The 14,757-nt window shown below is 35.3% G+C and overlaps 1 pseudogene; it reads left to right on the top strand.

Moving 5' to 3' along the window:
- The first annotated feature begins 5,532 nt into the window (after nucleotides 1-5,532).
- Nucleotides 5,533-13,980, top strand: LOC129875713 (rust resistance kinase Lr10-like; annotated as a pseudogene).
- The last annotated feature ends 777 nt before the right edge of the window (nucleotides 13,981-14,757 follow it).

Below are 14,757 nucleotides of genomic sequence, written 5' to 3'. Positions count from 1 at the left end.
CAAAATCTTTGACAAACTCCAAGAGAGAAACCCCGTAGCTATTCCTTTCCCCAAAACCAAAGCCTCCATGGACATCATCAAAACCATTAGAAGTTGTACTGATATGACCATTAAAATGTCCACTAATGAAAATCTTTTCGGTACTAGGTATACCTCTCACTACTTTATCTAAATCCTCCCAAAAAAGCCTTTTGACTTCTTTATCCAGACTCATATAGGGTGCATATGAACTAACAATGTTCACAAAAAGCCTGCCTATAACTAGCTTAATAAACATCATCCTATCACTGATCCTCTTTACCTTTACCACACACTCCCTAAGGTCTGCAACGACTAGAATACCCACTCCATTCCTATCCCTTGAGCCTCCTGAGTACCATAATTTAAATCTATCCATATCCCGAGTTTGGAACCTACCTATCTAGTGTCCTGAACACAGGCTATATTAGTCTTTCTCCACTTAAAACTCTTCACTAGCTCTATGGACTTTCTGGTAAGCGACCCTCTAACCACTATATCCCCTCGCCTTCACCCTCAATTGAGTACATGTCTTGTCTACCATCAGTAATCAAAGCCACTAAAATGATATGAACTACAAAGTGAAAAACAACTGATAATAAATAAATTAAGAGAATGCAAGAAATGAGATAATAATTGACAATATAGAATGTATAACAAAGAAACAACTAACACTAGCTAATATGTAAATCAACAACCCTAGACACTAAGTAAAGAAGGAAAGTGAATAACAATAACTAAAACACTAAAGGTAGGAACTAGTAAAGAAGAATAGTAATCAAACTTCAAATAATTAGTTGAGGAGAGGAAAGATAGAACCTGTCCCAGAGATATTTAGTCGCCGAACAATTCTCGCGGAAAGTTCGTCGTAAAATTCACCAGAAAGTTCACCAAAAAGATCTCACCAAAAATCACTAGATCTAGGTCCGATCTAAATAGATCTGGAGGTATTTCATCGAAAAATGAAAAAAGAAAGAAAGAAGAAGAAGAAAGAAAGAGAATTTGCCAAAAAAGGATCCTGTTGATATATCCAAAATCTGAAAGTCCTGTAGTAAGATGCCAAAAGAACTACTTGGAGTCGATCACCTTATACAGCAGTAACAAGGGGAATGAAAAGGAAGATATGTCTGTTTCTCATTAATGGTTTTTTGAACAACATTTAACTGTTGTTTTCCGTATGATTAGTTACTATTTAGTTATATTAACAGTGCTTGCAACACTTTCTTACGACATAGTTTATGCTTTGGTGAAAGTGCTAGCCACCGTTAATGATTTGTAACTTACACGCATGTTAAGTTACAATTTATATCCATTCACTTACATATGTTACATTTAGTTAAGATACACACTCCATCGAGAATACTATGTACTTTAATAGTATAAGTGATGAAACTCTTGCAACGTCACATCCTCCACTCTGCTTCTCTATTCAACTTAGTCTGTTATATTCTCAACTTTGGTATTCTCGCATTAGCATTGATACATCGTCCCTTACATTTTTCACTTTAACAAAAAAATAGAATTATATGGTTACCACATCGCCCCTTAGAAATTTTATGCTGAACAAAAAACTACACTAACAGTGCTCCTTCTCCCGCAAAACACACTAAAGGTTTGGTTTACGCTTTGGTGAAATTTCTAGCCACCATTAACAAGTTGTAAGTTAAGCTCATGTTTAGCTAGAATTTACATCTGTTCACTCACCTATATTACATCCGATAAAGACACACACCCCCATCAACTTTCTAATACTCTATATTTCAACACTTGAACTAACGAAAATCTTGCACCGTGCCATCTTCCATACTGCTTCTCTATTTTACCTAGTCTATTTCCATCTTTGGCATTCTCTCATTAGCATTCTATATCGTCCCTTAAATTTTTTCACTTGTTCAAAAAGAAAAACAAAAAAACTAGACTAAATGGTTACCATGGGCACTAGATGGTTACCAATCATGGAAGAAATCCCATATGAAACAACTGTTGTGTAACACCCCAAAAGTTTTTAGAAAAAACTTGAAATTTCGATTTATCATATCTTGATAGTAAGGGTATATTTTACTTTGCACTTCCTTAATGTGAACTTGACTACATTGAAACTTGTTTGAAGTGTTACGGTATAGTTATATAAACTACTCCTACTATGATTATCTTATTAAATTTATTAAATGGACTAGATATTTACAAAAGTGGGCAGCCTTTCTTTTTTGTTATTATTTTATTTTATTTTATTACCCTTGGTTCTTATCCTCTCCACCACCCCTCCAATTTTATGTTCTCTAAGGAATAAAGACAAGAAAACCTCTCTTCTCTCATAATATTCATCCACTAAATCAGTCATCAAGATTTACCTTGGTTGAGCCCCAAACAACTCCACAGGAATGAGGTAAGTTACAAACCCATTTTTGGACTGGACTGTTGTTAGTGTTTTTAGCATTATACCTTGTATAAAGCTCCATTATAAGTGAATCAAGATGTTATAGGAAGATATTTCATATCCCTACAACCTTCTTTCAAGCCCCAAAACCCAATATTTCTTGTATCTACTTGAAACTGGGAGGGGAAGTATAGGGCAGGTGTTGCCCAGAATTCTGTTTTGCAAACTCTACATGTACTGCTGTTAGTATTTTGAGGATATCTTTTTGTACAGAACTGATATAGGGGTTATTCAAATTTCCATGAAACTCTGATACATATATACAATTTTTATTTAGGCCATAAAGTCTATTTTTTCATTTACCCCTTTGAAACTGAGCGACAATACAGGACAGTGGTACTGTCCAGAATTCCTATTTTGACAGTTTGGGCTAATTTTTCTATTTAGTTTTGATGTACTGAATCATTGAGCTTAAGTAGATATTTGATTATGTATTTAAGGTATATATTCTCTTTTACAAAACAAGAGGAATTATTTGATGAAGGAGATTTTGGTTGGTTTATGACGTAGACGATTCAAACTTCGCAAATTATGGTAGAACCTATGTTGTGGTAAAACACCAAGGTTTGTTATAATCTTGAAATTCAAATATCTTTATCTTATAGAATTGTTGAAATATATTGATGGGTTTCTTCCTTACTCTTCATCATATAGCATTGTATTATTATTCTCTCCAGTATGAAAAAGTTTTCGCTAAATTGCCCACTTGTATGAATTGCTTGATCATTTTGCATTTTTGTTGTGACTTTGTCCTTCTTGTTGTGGTGACTTTTTCATCGATATAGACATGCCTCTTGATTCAGATCTTTTCCATCTTGACTATGGATTTGCATTTTGTCTTGATGATGGACTTTTTTCCATTCTCGAGTACGAGTGGAAAGCCACTTTCAACATGGCTCTTGATTCTCTTGATTATTGAGTGACGACCCTTCTTACTTAGGGGCTTCGGTCCTTCTTGATATGGGCTTTGTTCTATCTTGATATTGATTATGCTTAGTATGATGGCATGACGTACATATTGGGTGGAATTGGTTGTTGGACAAACTCTCTTGAATTGATTTATAAGCTTTCTTGACACTTGAGCCTTCGAATATAGATATCAATATTTTGAAACTATTCAAGGATTGATATTCGATATTTTGATATACTTGGTTATTTGATTCGTTGTCTTATTGAACTACCTACTATGGACAAGGGAATTTGAGAATCTAATGGCTCCAAGCCCAAGGTTCATACACCACTAAGCTTCATGCTTAGTGATAGTTATTTTCTATCATAGGTAATGTTCTGGAAGAGAACTGAAGGTGGCCATTTGGAGTAGCATTTTTGGGGAGCTTTAGTGAAGATCACAATTTCATATGCATCTAGGTCTTGTAAAATTTTGGGGACGTGTACATGATCCATATGTCACACTTATGTATGAAATCTTGGAGGCTTGTTGAACACAAGACCATATGTTTGTAATTTGAACTTGGTGACATGTTTTTCTATTTTAGAGTGTACTTTCCACCCAAGTCATGCCATGTACTGGGCTTATATTTTTCCTTCTAGTTATTTACAAAAGAAGATGCTAGTTTTTGTGATAATCGTAAGTTTGAGTTTCGTGTTTCTTATGGAATCCACAGTGGCGTTGATTTGAAAATATAAATTCCAAAAATAAAGTTTCTTAAATGTGGACTACTTGAGAAGGGAATTACCATCTTAGATTGATACTCTTATATTGTATTTCATCTAAAAAAAATCGGAGGGTACAATGAGGGGGAAAAAATGTCGCACTTATCTTGTATATTGTATTTTCGCTATTAAATATATTTTGTGAATATATTTTGGCATAAAATCCTCCTAAATGTTTTAAGTATTAAATTAGTTTTTGTTTCATATGTGGTATTCCTCCCAAGGGGATGCTACATGTTACCTGCAAATTATCATGTATAGGACACATCAGTAACTCAGGTGCTTCCCCTTGAATCAGCAAACATATGGATTGTTATTTGTGCGTAAGAGTATCAAAAATGTCCCGCCATTTATAATCTCATTCTTTTTTCTGTATATCTTGCATTTATCCTTGCGTTTGCAGCAAGACTAACTTTTACCTCTTGTAACATGTTATTAACACACGCCACTCTCAACATTGGTAACATTCGAAACCTTTCTACTGCAAGCTAATTTGTATATTACAACTATTTTAAAGAGCGACTATCAACACATAGTTTTAGATTATAAGATTAACAACATAAATTAACTACAATCACACATGAACTGTTATACCCCATATATTTATACCTTAGAAGCTTGTTTAAGTTCCTTAAGCTTCTTAAGATTTTTAAGCTTTTTAAGTTTCTTGAAAGGTTCATAGGCCTCGTAGAAGTCACCATGTGAGCCGAATGATCTATAACGCTACCAAACAACCCTAAGGAAGGGATAATGTGACACCCCATAGTAGAGAAGATTGGAAATATGGTTATGCGAATCTAGAAGAAGTTGAAGGCCAAGTAATGAGTCATAGGACTCGACTTACTTACATAAGCTACCAACATAAAAATATTACCTTCTTAAGCTACTTGAGTTCATACCAAGCTTACGTAACAAGGATTACATAGATTCATAAAGTAAGACGTGATTACAAACCTACGAGGAGGAAAAGAAAGTGATATATGGCAGAAACTGGAAGTGCCACATAGCAGCAGTTGGAGCAGGGGGTGGACCCCACCTACCATATGGCAGACCATGGGTAGAGGAGGGGGTGCGTTCGCCCAATGAGGGCTTAACATGTGTCACCAATGAGGGCTTGACTCGTGCCACCAATCTAAGGTAGTCTATATATATGTTTGATGACTCATTAAAATTTATTCTTATCCCATAAGATTCATTCTTCATCCAAAAGAAATTCTAGAAAAGAGAAGAGAAGAGAAACCTTAAGCTAGAGAGAGAGAGCGCTACAAATTGGGAAGAAAAAAAAGGTAAGTTCTCTAATTTCATTTCATAAATTAATTATCTAGGGTATACCATGAGGGTATGAAAGTGTTAGTAATGTAAATTTATGGTTTGGAGCAGCACCAAAGGGATAACAAACAGCTATGAAGTGTCAGTTGCCTAAAGGAGCTTCCGAGGTGAGTTTTGGCGAGTTTTGGACAAGGTAAGGCTTTCTCTTTCAAATAGAAGTTTATGGTGTTGTTATAAAGTATATTACATGTCTTAAATAAGGTTGTAAATGGAAAAATTTCATAAGGATGCTTGACGTTAAAAATAAGCTAAAGTAAAGTCATTATAGTTAAATCGAAAAATTGCATACGGCTGCTAATATTAGAATTTGGATAGGGCAAGTTATAGGGGAGATGCTGCCCGATTTCCGATAACTTCGGAACTTGTAATAAACTAGTTGAGGAAAATAGATACTTGGTTGTAGAGTTGGAAATTGGAAAGTGAAAGGTTATTAACCTTAGTATTACTTTCGTGTTAAATAGGTTAAAGGAGTAACGAAGAGAGATTGGATGCAATTAACCCATAACAGGTATGTAAGGCTACTAAAAACATGGATTGAATTCACCATGTGCCCTACATCTTCTTTAAGATTGAATGTTCATAGGAATTGGGTTTTCTTGATAGATTTATGTCCTAATGAGTTTATACATCTATTAACTTGATTTTGTTATGTTGATATTGATAAGTTGAGAAATTGATAAATGCTTCATGTTTGATATGAGTTGATTGATATGAGTTACTATACATATTTTGTTATATCTAAGAGTTGATTGATATGAGTTGTTATACATATTTTGTTATGTCTAAGAGTTAATTGATATGAGTTGCTAAACATATTTTTGTTATAAACTTAATATTTGAGTATCTTAAATTATTGAGTTAGAGTCTTGGTGAGTCATGATTTAGCCCCAAAAGATTGGCTAAATGAATGGAGAAATGATTGGATAGAATTAAATGTTGTCATAAATGAATATCTAAACTACTTTTGGAAAAATATGATTGGGCTCTATTGGATAATATGATTGGTCAAGAGGCTTGATTTTGATAGAATTGATGAATTGATAAGGGTCAAATGTGACTTGTCGAAATGACTAGATTGAACTGATTGGATAGAGTTTTATGAGCATTGAGTCTTGGGAAGAGTATCGAGCACCGAATTGGGTAAGAGTAAGTAATAATTCAAATCCAATAACTACGTCGCCAAACGTAGGAGGAGATTGGACCGTTAAAGTCGGATGTTTCCCAAATTACTGTCCTGATATGATAGGACTTGATTGGTTATGGATCCATGATTTGTTGATTCGTTCTTACCCTGACAATGTATGAACGGACGTGAAAACAACATCGGCTTATTGTACTATCACTGGCTCATAAGTGATGGTTTTAGGATAAGAAAAACTCCCATATGGGTCTTGATAGTACTTTAAGTCGGATTAGGATGGATTGGGTTAAATTGTATGGGATTAGTCTTTTCTAAATCATATATTCTTGTTTAGACTCATGACATCTTGATTGAATTGTTTCTTCTTCTGAGTTGAGGTTCTAAGTTGATTTGATTCTACCTTGATGTCTATTTTATTTGGCCATTTTACATACTCGTACATTCCACATACTAACGCCATTTGGCCTGCATCATTTTATGATGCACAGACAGGTACTAGAGATCATCAACAGGTGCACCATTGATGATCTATTTACTTCTCGCTAGTTGGTGAGTCCTCTTTTTTTCGGAGGATACTGCAGTTATCTTTTCAGCTTTGAGTTAGTTTTCCTTTATTTTGATTTGTGGTAGCCATGAATCTGTTATTGGAACCTCTTATATTATTGATAGAAGCTTCATAGACTAGAGTGTGGATGATGCTGAATTATTTCGTTGTGACTAGTTTTATTTTTACTAGTTGTTGAATGGAGATGTGGTTGGCCTTCGGCCTTATTATGAATAGTATTCTTATGATTTGAGTCTTTCACTGATAGAATGTGACTGAATGAAAGTGTGATTGGACCAAGTGGTTTTCTTGAAGGCTATAAATGGTTTTCAAGTAACGGCCACATCTAGGGTACCCTCCTGAAGTATGACAAACTTGGTATCAGAGCACAGAGTTCAAGAGTCCTAGAGATTCTATGAAGCCGTGTCTAGTAGAGTCTTGCTTATGGGCGTGTTGTGCACCACACTTATAATCAGGAGGCCATAGGACATTTAGGATGTTACCTCTCTTTCACATCTAAGATCGTACGATAGAGTTGAGTCACAGGGAATGAAATTCCTTATATTAACCTTTGATATCACCAAAAGGACAACATCTATAGAAGAAAGTGACTGATGATATTAGAAGTTACAAGGCACACAGGTAAGCAAGGGCATAAAAGGTATCCATTGGGATAAGGCTGGTATTATGACGAAGCTTGAAACACAGGTCATCAGAGTATAAATGCTCCTGGATGGGAAATTTGAAACGATTATAAGCACTACCCAAATACTAACTGGGATGTAATTTTAGGTGTCTTTGAATGCATTGCTACATTAAGGATATTACTCGAGGACCAGTGTTTAGACTAGATTTGGTATAGTATATTGAGGATTCCAAGCACCTTACGATTTTGTTAAGGTTTTGAACATGGGTAACCTAAAGTATAGCTGGTATAAAGAAAGATATGGATATGGTACAGTATACCAAATGTGGTGGAAAAGAGTCATACGTATTTGAAAATTGGAAATAAGGGCGTAAGGTATAACACAAGCAGATAGTGACATGGGTACACCCTAAAGGGGGGAAGTGGCTTCAAGTAAGATCCCATACTGGCACGAGTTAACAAGATCTAAAAGCCAGCAATGAATGGATAGAAGCTATGATATCTGAGACCGTGCGGAGAACCATTAGCATAGACCTTAATGGATGGGTGCATACAAAAAGGGGTGAACACAATAACAGAGTAAGACTGAGCAATTTAAGGACCGCGTAAAAAATAGTAAGGCCATGGTTGAGTAAAGATTAAGATATGGCAACGGAGTTGTTGGCCGTTGAGATGTGACATACAAGTAGGTGTTATTGTAATAGAAAGGAATTTTCCCTATAGTCTGTGTAAGATTTTGAAAAGGGTTTTGTTTAACATTCGAGGACGAATATTCTAAAGGGGGGAAGGATGTTATACCCCGTACATTTGTACCTTAGAAGATTTTTAAGATTTTTAAGCTTTTTAAATTTCTTGAAAAGTTCATAGGCCTCGTAGAAGTCATCATGTGAGCCGGATGATCTATAGCACTACCAAACAACTCTAAAGAAGGGAGAATGTGACACCCCATAGTAGGAAAGATTGGAAATATGGTTATGCAAATCCGGGAGAAGTTGGAGGCCAAGTAATGAGTCATAGGACTCGACTTACTTATGTAAGCTACCAACTTGAAAATCTTACCTTCTTAAGCTACTTGAGTTCATACCAAGCTTACGTAGCAAGGATTACATAGGTTCATAAAGTAAGACAAGATTACGAACATACGAGGAGGAAAAGAAAGATACATGTGGCAGTAGCTAGAAGTGCCATGTGGAAGAAGATGGAGCAAGGGGTGGACCCCACCTTCCATGTGACAGCCCATAGTTGGAGGAGGGCGTGTGTTGGCCTAATGAAGGCTTGACACGTGTCACTAATAAGGGTTTGACACATGTCACCAATGAGGGCTTGACATGTGTCACCCCCTAAGGTAGACTATATATATGTTTGATGACTCATTAAAAGTCATTCTTATCCCATAAGATTCATTCTTCATCCAAAGAAAATTCTAGAAAAGAGAAGAGAAGAGAAACCTTAAGCTAGAGAGAGAGAGCGCTACGAATTTGGGAGAAAAAAAAAGGTAAGTTCTCCAATTTCGTTCTGTGAATTAATTATATTGACAAGGATATTAAGGTGTTATTAATGTAAATTTATAGTTTAGAGCAGCACCAAAAGGATAATAAATAGCCACGAAGTTTCAGTCGCGCTAAAGGAGCTTCCTAGACGAGTTTTGGTGAGTTTCGGACAAGGTAAGGATTTCTCTTTTAAATAGAAGTTTATGGTGTTTTTATGAAGTATATTACATGTATTAAATTAGGTTGGAAGTGGAAAATTTTCATAAGGATGCCTGACGTTAAAAACAAGCTAAAGTAAAGTCGTTATAGTTAAATCGAAGTCGAGTAGTGTGTTGTGATTGTGGTACTGTGGTTGCAGATGGTTTGGTTATGTGTTGCAGGGATGGAAAGTGTTCTAAAAATGGTGTGGGTTTTTCTTGTTGCAGCCACACAACCCTCCATTTCGTATGGTTAAAGGTTTTATGAAATAAAGATTAAAAACTCTATTTCGGTATCGTAGTTTTGGGCGAATTTTGTAGAATTGTTATTTCATCGTATTGGGATGATTTGATTGAGTATAGATGCTGGTTTTTGTTGGAAATATGTCTGCTAAGATTAAAATTTGGATAGGGCAAGTTATAGGGGATATGCTGCCCGATTTCTGGTAACTTCGAAACTAGTAATAAACTAGTCGAGGGAAATGGATACTTGGTTGTAAAGTTGGAAATTGGAAAGTGAAAGGTTATTAACCTTAGTATTACTTTCATGTAAAATAGGTTAAAGGATTAACGAAGAGAGACTGGATGCAATTAACCCATAACAGGTATGTAAGGCTACTAAAAACATGGATTGAATTCACCATGTGCCCTACATCTTCTTTGAGATTGAATGTTCATAGGAATTGGGTTTTCTTGTTAGATTTATGTCCTAATGAGTTTATACATCTATTAACTTGATTTTGTTATGTTGATATTGATAAGTTGAGAAATTGATAAATGCTTCATGTTTGATATGAGTTGATTGATATGAGTTGTTATACATATTTTGTTATGTCTAAGAGTTGATTGATATGAGTTGTTATACATATTTTGTTATGTCTAAGAGTTGATTGATATGAGTTGTTAAACATATTTTTGTTATAAACTTAAATATTTAAGTATCCTAAATTATTGAGTTAGAGTCTTGGTGAGTCATGATTTAGCCCCAAAAGATTGGCTAAATGAATGGAGAAATGATTGGATAGAATTAAATGTTGTCATAAATGAATATCTAAACTACTCTTGGAAAAATATGATTGGGCTCGATTGGATAACATGATTGGTCAAGAGGCTTGATTTTGATAGAATTGATGAATTGATAAGGGTCCAAATATGACTTGTCGAAATGACTAGATCGAACTTTGAGTCGGATTAGGATGGATTGGGTTAAATTGTATGGGATTAGCCTTTTCTAAATCATATATTCTTGTTTAGACTCATGACATCTTGATTGAATTGTTTCTTCTTCTGAGTTGAGGTTCTAAGTTGATTTGATTCTACCTTGATGTCTATTTCATTCGGCCATTTTACATACTCATACATTCCACGTACTGGCGTCATTTGGCCTGCATCATTTTATGATGCAGAGACAGGTACTAGAGATCATCAACAGGTGCACCATTGATGATCTATTTACTTCCCGCTAGTTGGTGAGTCCTCTTTTTTTTCGGAGGATACTGCAGTTATCTTTTCAGCTTTGAGTTAGTTTTCCTTTATTTTGATTTGTGGTAGCCATGAACCTGTCATTGGAACCTCTTATATTGTTGATAGAGGCTTCATAGACTAGAGTGTGGATGATGCTGAATTGTTTCGTTGTGACTAGTTTTATTTTTACTAGTTGTTGAATGGAGATGTGGTTGGCCTTCGGCTTATTATGAATAGTATTCTTCTGATTTGAGTCTTCCGCTGATAGAATGTAAATGAATGAAAGTGTGATTGGACCAAGTAGTTCGTTTGAAGGCCAGAAATGGTTTTCGAGTGCCGGCCACGTCTGGGTACCCTCCCGGGGCGTGACATGAACATTGATAATTCATCCCTTATTAATTTTACCTTAATAATAACTTGAATTGGATGCTCTTCCTTTGGACTCCCCAATTTTCAATTTATTTATCTTATTTTGCCCGCACACAAAGTTTAATATGGTAAAGGAAACTTTTAAATCATGTGCTTTTACATGAAAGATATGCATAAAGTGCTAAAAAAACTTTTAATCTTGTGTTTGTAACGTGTGATGTAGGATGTTTGAAATGATTAATACATATGTGGGTTCGTAAATGGAAACCTCTACCAGCCTGTCGATGAGCCTTTAAAATAAAAGCTTTTACAGAAAATACCAGAAGCCCTCTACTAGTGGTGCTAAGGCCTAGGCCAACAAGAATTATTCGACATATTAAACGAGCTCCCATAACTATGGTGCTACCATGAATGTCTTTGCGTTCCTAAGTTATGGTGGTACTGGTCATCATTTCCACTTCCCGCACTTTGAACAGACACCAACGTCCAAGTGATCCCAAACAGACCTACCCCCTCACTTTTCTCTCTTTAAAATAACCAAACCCATATCATATTTTCCCAGAAAACACCCAACAATAAATGAACAGGTATTCACTCACATCTGTTTATTCAAGCATACTGTCTTAGAAAATCAAACCTTCTTCTTCACTATGTTAGTCGTTTTCTCTTTATGCGTAGATTATTCACAAAAATAGTTTTCCTTCACCCGCGAAACACACTTAAAGATTGGATGCTTTAGAGAATTGCTTGCGTTATTTTTAGGAGCAATTCACTCGCCTGTTTCATCCCATCAACGTTCGTATACTCTGCAATGTACTCAACAATCAAACTGCTGAAAATCTTGCAACACACCATCCTCCACACTGCTTCTCTTTTGTACTTAGATTGTTACCGTCTTTGGCATATATTCAATGGAAAGTGAAAGCAGTTCAGGTTCATTCTTTTTCTACAATTTCTTCCTTCTCTTGATTTTCTTTTTCAATCATCCTGCTTCGTTATACTTTCTGACTCTGTACATTGACTAGAAACTTGCTAAATGTGTAGGATCACATTAAAGATACAGGAGAATGTAGTCTTAAAATGTTTACGTACCTAGTTAAAAGCAGGGATCTACTTCTATGAAATGAAATAAAAGTTTAAGGACATGTTCATGTTCTTTATCTTTCAGCAGAAGGTACAATTTAAACTTCTTCTTGATGGCACCGGTGGCATGTAGCATAATATATATAATTTGTCTTGTAAATGGTGAAACAGACATCATGGGGGTGGAGCAAGAAAGTCTAAAATTGAGCTAATCTTTTGATTGGGCTTAATAACTAGAGTGTATGGGCGTGATTGAAGGAACAAAACTTTATGAAGAATCCAGAGACCAAAAAGACGTTTGGTTCTGAAGAATAAAAACAGAATCTTGTTAAAAACGCTTCACAGACACTTTAATTTTGTCCATAATAGGTATTACTAAGCAGCCCTTGTTTGCAGGTTAGTCTTATTAAGTTCTCATTCCATCAGTTTCCTACTTGATTTTCCTTTATGCTTTTGACATGTTATCTATTCAATTCTTGTAAGTATAATTTTTGGTACAACACTTGTTTGCATCATTGTCTTCTCACTTTATCAGCTATACTTGACAAATAAAATAAAAGAGAGAGTCAAGTTAAACTTAAAAAGTTTATAGAAGACTACAAGGCCATCAGACCAACACGATATCCTTATGCTGATATTAAGAAGATAATAGTTGATTTAAATGAAAAATTAGGAGAAGGGAGTTATGTAAATGTATACAAAGGCAGACTTTCCAGTGAAATCTAAGTTGCAGTAAAAGTCCTATGTGATTCCAAGGGTAAAGGGGAAGAATTTAATTATGAAATCAGAACAATTGGGAGAATTCACCATGTTAACGTGATCCGCTTGGTTTCTTTTTTGTGCTAATTGATTCAGCTGAGCTCTGATCTACGAATACCTACCAAATGATTCACTTGAAAGGTTCATTTTACCAGTGAGCTCAAGCTCTGGTAGTGTCTCACTCATCAACTGGAACAAGCTTCAACATATTGCTCTGGGTACTTCCAGTGGGATTATCTTCACCAGGGAAATCCTCCATTTCGATATCAAACCACAAAACCTCCTTTTAGACCACAACTTGGGCCCCAAGATATGCGATTTTGGCCTAGCCAAATTGTATTCGAAAGAACAAAGTGCGGTCACTATGATAGCTGCTGGGGAAACCATTGGCTACATTGCACCAGAAGTGTTATCAAGAAACTTTGGTAAAGTTTCTCATAAGTTTGATAGTTATAGCTTAAGGATGCTCTTGTTAGAAATAGTTGGTGGGAGGATAAAGATGGATTCTAAGACGAACAGTCACAGTAAAGTGAATTTTTTGGAATGGATATATACACATTTGGAGAAATGAGAAGAATTAAAGATTCGGATAGAGGAAGAAGGAGATGGTACAATTGTGAGAAAGTTGGCTATTGTTGGACTTTGGTTCATACAGTGGCATCCCATTGACAGGCCTTTAGTAAAAGAAGTTACTCAGATGCTGGAAGGAGATGGCAGCCATCTCAACTTGTCCTCAAATCTTTTTATGGCTAATAATACGCCTAAGTTAAATGCAAATCCTCACAGTGAAGTTCTAGACGTGATTGCAAAAGTATTTTATTTCATGTGATAAATATTTAGACTTATTTCTCGAATTGTACATGTAAGATCATTGCATTAAAACCACTAAATTTAAAAAATGACTACCAACAAAAGGTTCTCGTGCTTATAAAAAAGCTAATATTTGGAAACAATTTTCAATATGACAATAAATAAAGCACAAGGTCAAACAATTCCAAATGTTGGATTGTACCTACCACAACATGTTTTCTCACATGGCCAATTATACATAGCACTTTCAAGAGAAATATCAATGGCTACGATGAGAGTATTGGTTATGACAAAACGACCAGATCGGAAGATCGAACATACATAAGAAATATCGTCTATGTCTGAAAGTAATCAATTGGAAAAAAATATACACATATCATGAAGGTAATGAAACTTTCATTGGTTGTATTCATAGGTTTGGGGGAAGAAGAATCGTATGGCCAACACCAGAAAACTACCATAGAAGCCGCTACTATCGGGTAGAATTAGTTATTTAAAACTATGCTACAACTATTTTGGTACTACTTAAAGGTGACATGCATTTCATGACCCCACATATATAAGAGTCCGAAATGTTAATTCGCGGTCAATTAGTTACTTACAAATTGGCAAATCTTCGTCGACATTTTCACTATCGAACTAATAAGAAACTTTGAATATGTCGTTCTTCAATTCCTGCCCTACAACCAAAGACAGAAAAAGGTCAGGCAGTTACTTAGTCTGGCGTAATGTAGTATTATTTACAAACCTATAATTGGAGAGCCTAAATTATACATTACAACTAATCAATACATTC

This window comes from Solanum dulcamara, chromosome 12 (assembly GCF_947179165.1).
Source record: "Solanum dulcamara chromosome 12, daSolDulc1.2, whole genome shotgun sequence".
In the NCBI taxonomy this organism is placed as follows: Eukaryota; Viridiplantae; Streptophyta; class Magnoliopsida; order Solanales; family Solanaceae; genus Solanum; species Solanum dulcamara.
The sequence above is the reverse complement of the archived record's forward strand: the minus strand, read 5'-3'. Positions and strand labels throughout refer to the sequence as shown.